Genomic DNA, 7,500 nt, shown 5'->3' on the forward strand with positions numbered 1-7,500 from the left:
AAAAGATCTGGCGATAATGTTTTATGCTGATGACGGTGGTGATAAAGACATGCGGGTTTGGAAAAATATCTTCGCAATCTGGAAAAAAATCTCGCCATCACACTCCCATTCAATATTGATTCAACCGTTCATGGTTATGTCAATACGCATTCGTTTCAAATGCTACACACGTACGTGCATACACTCACGCACGTACACACGCACTGACGTAAGTACGCACGCACTCACGCAATTACACACGCACTCACATAAGTATGCACGCACTTGCACAGAAACATGCATTTCGACACGCAAACGAGAAAACATAATATTTTGGAATAATGATGATTGTTACGATCAAAGATCGTCATAATACGCATTCATAAATAAAGCCACAGAGATACGATGAAGGCTATAGGACAACTGTCTTGTTAAATGTTACAGCTCTAAATTATGAGCTACGCTATGGCTTCAGTACAAATGAAAAGCAGAAGGGAATAAAACAAAAAACTGCAGACGTGCGTTCACTCGCTGACTTCAATTACGTGCATTCAAACAATTAAAACCCGCAAAAACAATTTTTCATCATTCTCTGGCGAATTTTCAGGCAGAGTTCTAGCCAGTATATATAAATAAAATTTAAAAATTAAGCGCACATGTGTTAATGTTGAAAAATAAAATGGTGATGATTGTGGTGAAGAAAGATTCTGACGAATAAGAAAATGACGAAGATGATGATGATGAAGATAATGATGAAGAGGATGAGAATGATGAGAAGATGAAGTTGTGAAGATGACGAAGATGATGATGAAGTTGTGAAGATGAAGATGATAATGACGATGGGATAAGGCAATGATTTCAAAACATTTCATTGAACTAATTGCGCTGAAACTAGGCCAACGGAGTCAGTGGTGACAGCCGAAAAATTGAACGGCTAACCATATGATGATGACGATGACGACAATTAGGAGATAAGAAATAAAAATTAAAAAAAAAACAAAAACATAGACTAAATAATCAAATGTATTGCTATTATCTTAAAGTAATGACAATAAGTAATAAATGGTAGACTCACTTTTGTTATTTTTGTCGTTGAATGAATAAATGAAAGAAAGAAAGAAAGAATGAATGAATGAATGAATGAATGAATGAATGAATGAATGAATGAATAAATGGACGAACGAACGGACGGACGAACGGACGGACGAACGAACGAACGAACGAACGAACGAACGAATGAATGAATGAATGAATGAATGAATGAATGAAAGAAAGAATGAATGGACGAACGAACGGACGGACGAACGAACGAACGAACGAACGAACGAATGAATGAATGAATGAATGAATGAATGAATGAATGAAAGAATGAATGAATGAATGAATGAACGAATGAAAGAAAGAATGAATAAATATATAAATGACCTAGAAAAACGTCAGAAACAATGTTAGAAGTGCTAAGAGTATGCGCGCGTACGTACGTGTATGCATTTGTATGTTTAAAATGTGCGGATGTATCTGCGCGTGTACATACGTAGCCACATAGGACAGAACGTAAACATATTTAAAAAGCTGAGAATGTATCGTAGCGTTGCAACAGAAAGGCAAACAACAAAACATCGTTCGTGATATGAGTAGCAACATGCAAACAACAACAAGAACCACGCAAATGTTCCTCCTCAGACAAAAATGAGTTGTGAATGAATTGGCCAGGCAGTGCAAACGCAGTTAGGCTGGTCGGTGTCTCGGATGAAAGCAGCGTGAAACAAACACGCGACGATAACAGCAACAAATACAACCACTTTTACAACAACAAAATCAACAACAACTCGTACCGTAACAACAAAAACAAACAACAATATAAACATTAACAAAAGTATTCCAGCACACTTGTGAATATGCAACAACAGTTTATTAAAGACAACAACAACAACAACCATGAAACTGAAGAGAGAGAGACAAAGAATGACACAGGCCAGCCAGCACCCTGTACAAGTTCATTCAATTTCCCTCCGAGTCAACGAAATTAATCATCTTTCTGTTAAATATTATTTTCAATGCTTTAAATTTAATTTAAATATAGTGCTGACTTCTTGTGTGAAAAAGTTAACTTAAGCTTTCACAAAATTTCATAAAATAATCGCCTTTCATTCACAAAGAATTTCAAATATTTATTATTAATTCACATTTAATACAGTAAATGTGTGAAAAATGAAAAACAAACATAGAACAAAAAATGTATATAACATATTTAAAAAACAAAGAACAGAAAGCAGTCCTACGGATGCATGCGATAATAAAGCAAAAAGATCGCCACAATAAAACATTTGCGTGGCGTAGAAACCAAAACATCAACAACATTATGACGTAACTGTGACGTCAACAACCTTATGAAAAATTACATTGACATCACTACATTAACAATGATGATAACATAAAATTGTAGTAACAGGAATCCTCAAAAACTTTAAAATCCATAGTAACCGATATATTGTTACTTGTTGTTGTACATACAATAATGAAATCTGAAGATGACAGTGATGATGTGGTCAACTTGTCATCAGTTGATGTTATTGCCGTGGTGATTGCGTTCTTTGTTACTGATGTTATTGTTCTTTACATTTTGTTATCAGTTGCTGATGTTGTTTGTTGTTAACAATGATACAAGGGCGTCATGGTTATTAAATTTCCATGGCTTGTTAGCCGGACCTGTAAACCTCAAACAAGTCACGAGTGAGAATAATAAGGATGAAGACGACGACGAAGACGACGATGAAGTTAATGATGCGATGAAATGAATGATGGTGATGAGGACGATGATGACGAGGAATTGATGACCGCAATGATAGTAATAACAATAATAATAAAAAAGGTTGGAAATTACGGTGATAAAAACGATGAATATGAAGATGAAATGATAATTATGATGGTGAGGAGGAGGAAGAAGATATGTGTGCGTGTGTGTGTGTGTGTTGTGTTGTGTTATGTTATGTTTGTTTGTGTATGTGTGTATGTGTGTGTGCGTGCGTGTGAGTGTGTGCTGAAGGATATCAATGAATTGAATTTTCCGGACGGTTGGATAAATTTTTTTATTAAATTCCTATAAAAAATTCATTTGAAAAAAAGTTTATAAATGTTATTTCGCAGGTTTTTTTTTACACCAAAAATGGTGTCTTCTTTATCTGATCAACCGTTACTTATTTGCACCCATTTCTACTTTTCAAACAATGAAACGAATGATGGAAAAGCATTCAACAGAGAAATTATTTTTCCAAAAAAAAAAAAAATTAACTCCATGCATCGCGAAATTGTCATTCTTATCTCATTAGTTTTATTATTATTGTTGTTGTTATTATTATTGTTTTTGTTATTATTATTATTATTATTATTGTTGCTGATATCGATCTTATACGTTGTTATTATTAAAGTTCTTTATAAAAAAAAACTCAACACTTTTAGTTTTAAAATAAATTTGATTATTTGAGAAATAATTGGCTAAAAAATTAAAATTAAATTGAAAAAATTAAAATTAAGAAAAGAAAGAAAAAAAGAAAATGAACGAGAGAATGAGGAAAAAGAAGGAAACTTCAAGTCATCCATCTTCTTTAGAGGCATTATCATGCCATTTCTACCAATGTTGGCTATGTAGATCAATCCATCTACTTTTTTTTCATTCATTCATCTACTCGCATTATATCTATCTATCTATCTCTTCATTCATCTAATCATCCATTCATCAATCCATTTTCACATTCAATCATCCATGCATGCATCCATGCATCCATCCATCCACATCCATGCATCCATCCATCCATCCATCCATCCATCCATCCATCCATCCATCCATCCATCCATGCATCCATGCATCCATCCATTCATTCATCCATTCAAGTCTACAAATTTTAACTCCAGAAAAACATAAGAAAAATATTTTCCATCATGCCTGTTGGACCGCCCTTTAGTTGAATGAGACAACGATATTTCAATGGAATTATTGACCAAACTAAGATATAGGTATTGCATCAGCATGCAAAGACTAATACAAATGCACAGCCCAATGAAAGAAAACTTCAAAATATCGCCTGTACGTACATAACACATCACGTAGAGCAGACCTGAGCAGAAATGATGGAGATAATTTTATGGAAAAGAGAAGAAAGAAGATGCTATGTATCAGATAATCTGGTTACGCTGCTGTCTCAATTGATTAGAACCATCCAGATGATGACAACATGGCAGACAGCGGAAAAATGATGCCAAACCATTTTATAGGAACGCGGACCATAAATTATACCGTGTGGAAAAAATTCATGTCGTCACAGCCAACTAAGTTTTCATGCTTAACACAGTACGATAAACAACATTTCTTTGCTACCAGAATGAAAGTTCTGCAGTCCTACAAAGCACAAAAACCAGCTGGACGTCAAACTTGTGTTCGTAAAATCTGACTGAGTGGTATGTCATTTCGAAAGTTTTGGCAAATTAAGTTGGGCCAAATTTTCAAAATGATTTTTTTTAACTTTATATTTTTTTATTAATTTGTTACATTTTCAGTTTTAAGTATTATGATTAATAACAATAATAATAATTTAATAATAATTTGATAATAAAAATATTGATAAAGATGATAATGTTCTATTAATAGACTATCAAAAAACATTACAACCTATGTAACTGAATGCATAGTCATATAATGTTATGTGATGTGATGAGATAGCATTAAATACGATGCACATGTCACATAAGATGATGACCATGACGTGATTATGTTACACAGAATAATGATGACAATACGAATACAACTTACATACAATGAGGATGATGATGATGATGTGTCTTTAATGGTGATGATGTGATTATGATGCTACACAAGATGATGATGATATTATAGCTACCCCTTATATAGAATGATAATGATGTGATATGATGTTACATGAGATGTTGATGATGATGTGATAGGGATGGTGGTCCTACTAAATCACGTCTCTGATTATTTACACTGAAATATTTGAGTGTTTACCAATGTGTGCAGCTGCAGTGCCTGTACGTGCTTGCACAACTTTAGCACACACACACACGCACACGCACACACACACGCGCGCGCGCGCATACACAAACACACATATGCAAATTATATTTAAAAAATTCCCAAACGTTATTAGTTAATCATCAAATTACGTACCATCCTGCATATTTTAGATTCATATTGTGTTTGAGTACAATATTTTTAATTGTAAAAATAATTCTTTACAAACAATTTATCGGATGATGTGAAGACATCTCTAAATTTGTGTAATTTTATAGTGCCGTCTTTTTAAGTTTGTTGCTACCCTGAAGGACTGCGAGTGCAGAATATAAATTTAATTTTGCCTGAATGTAAATTTAATTCATCCGGCATTTCAAACTTACAATACTACTCAGTTAATATGGCTGTGAAAGTGTTGCAAAACTAAAATTTAATTTTCGGCTCCTCAACCAAAAATTGTGGTTTGTTTTTATAACAGGTAGTAATCATGCTGCACACACGCAGCCCAGATGCAGTCACAATATTATTGAAAAACTGGCGTATCCATATTGGCTTGCTTGTTATTGGCAAGTTACATTCACAACAACCACGCAAAACCACACAGCACCACACAGCACCACGCCACACCACACCATGAACCTGCACTCGATCAACTTGTGGACGTTGTTTTTGAGTTAGTTGATTTTATGTTTCAATTCAATGAAGCCATACACATTTCAATATCATTTGTAATAAAATATCTTTCATAAAACCACATGCAAAACAAAAGTGCACACGAACACACAGTGTATGAATATTTAAAGGCACACACCACACACACACGCCACACACACACACACACACACACTTATTTATTCATTCATTCATTCATTCATATAGAATTCAAATACGTCACGTTGTTAAAAACTGATCAAGTACGCTTTCACAAATTTAATTTCCGCCCAGCAGATTCCTCCACTCATCCTTTGCCTTCTTTTTTCATTCTTTCATTTTTTCCTTCTTTCATTCACTTTATTTTTGTATTTTTTGTTCCATCCATTTTTAAAGTTTCAAATTTGCAACTTGGAAATTCTTCCCTGCGTTTGCTTCGTGAAGAAGTTTCTCACATGAATTATGCACAAGTCCAGTTCGTTAACATTTCTTTATTCAACTCTTTTGTAATATATTAAATTATAAGATTGTCTTGATATTTATTCTCATAAGAGACAATTCAATGCATGAAAAGTTTCAAATCATATCAAAACCACAAATCTGAACAAAGTCTAAAAGGAATAAGATAGATAATTTAACTAACTTTCAAAATTATTTTTGTTTATCTACACACACACACACACACACACACACACACACACACACACACACACACACACCACACACACACACATACACACACACACACACAACACAAAACATGCACTTCACGCGTCCTTCAAACATTAGCATGCCTCCCATATCAAGCGCCAACCTACTTACTAGCAAATAATCCAACGATTTTGAGAGTCCATTCATTGTGTATGTGAATCAATAGAATGGAGACGTAAATTTCCAATCAAAAATCAATAAGACTACTTCATAACTTCATTCGGAAGAATCAGCCAAGCAATGCAATGATAGAAATACATTGAATGGATGGACAAGATGGGTGACAAAATGGAATATTTTTGTTAGAAAATAATTTTCTCGAAATGTTTCGCGAAATGGACAACAAAAATTATGAAGAAAATATTAACAAATCAACAAAATGAATTAGAAAAAATTAAAAATAAATTAATTAAATATTAAAAAATTCACTAACAATTTTAGAAAATGACTTCTGAGTAACGTTACACACATCCACTGATGCAAAACTCGAAGAATCTGCAACAAAATACAATTTTGGCTCAGTTAACTGTTATTTATTAAGCAAATAAATAAATGTTACCGGTGTGGTGAAAGGAATTTTCAGAAAAATAATTTTTATATAAAAAATTAAAAATTTTTAATTAATTAAATTTGTTTTGTTATATTTGTTTATTATTCTTAAAAGTTTGAAATTCACGTGATGAAAATAGGTTTGAGAAAATAAATGAAATCATTCTACGGCCAGTGAAAACCAAAAATCGGCTTTTATTGTTGAAGAGTTTGTGCTCTCTGATTAATATATTGCATGAAATTAATTCAATATTTTCAAAATACTGAATAAATGGAGTTAAAAATTTATATAAAAAATTATGTGAATAAAAAAAAGTCCTACAAAATGTATAACCAAACAAAAAAGTAAACAAGTAAATAAAAAACAAGCTAAACAAAAAGTAAGCAGTTGTTCTTGTGTAAGCATGTGTGAACGTCTGTTTGTGTACGTGAATGTGTGTGTGTGTGTTTATGTGTGTGTGTGTGTGTATGTGTGGTGTGTGTGTGTGTGTGTCCAAGAGTGCGTGTAATTGAAGCACAGTTCAAATATTTACCAGTCATGCATTTGTAAAATATTTAAATATCATTCAGTGGTGTAAAGTGAT

Source organism: Helobdella robusta, assembly GCF_000326865.2.
Source record: "Helobdella robusta unplaced genomic scaffold HELROscaffold_3, whole genome shotgun sequence".
Lineage (NCBI taxonomy): Eukaryota > Metazoa > Annelida > Clitellata > Rhynchobdellida > Glossiphoniidae > Helobdella > Helobdella robusta.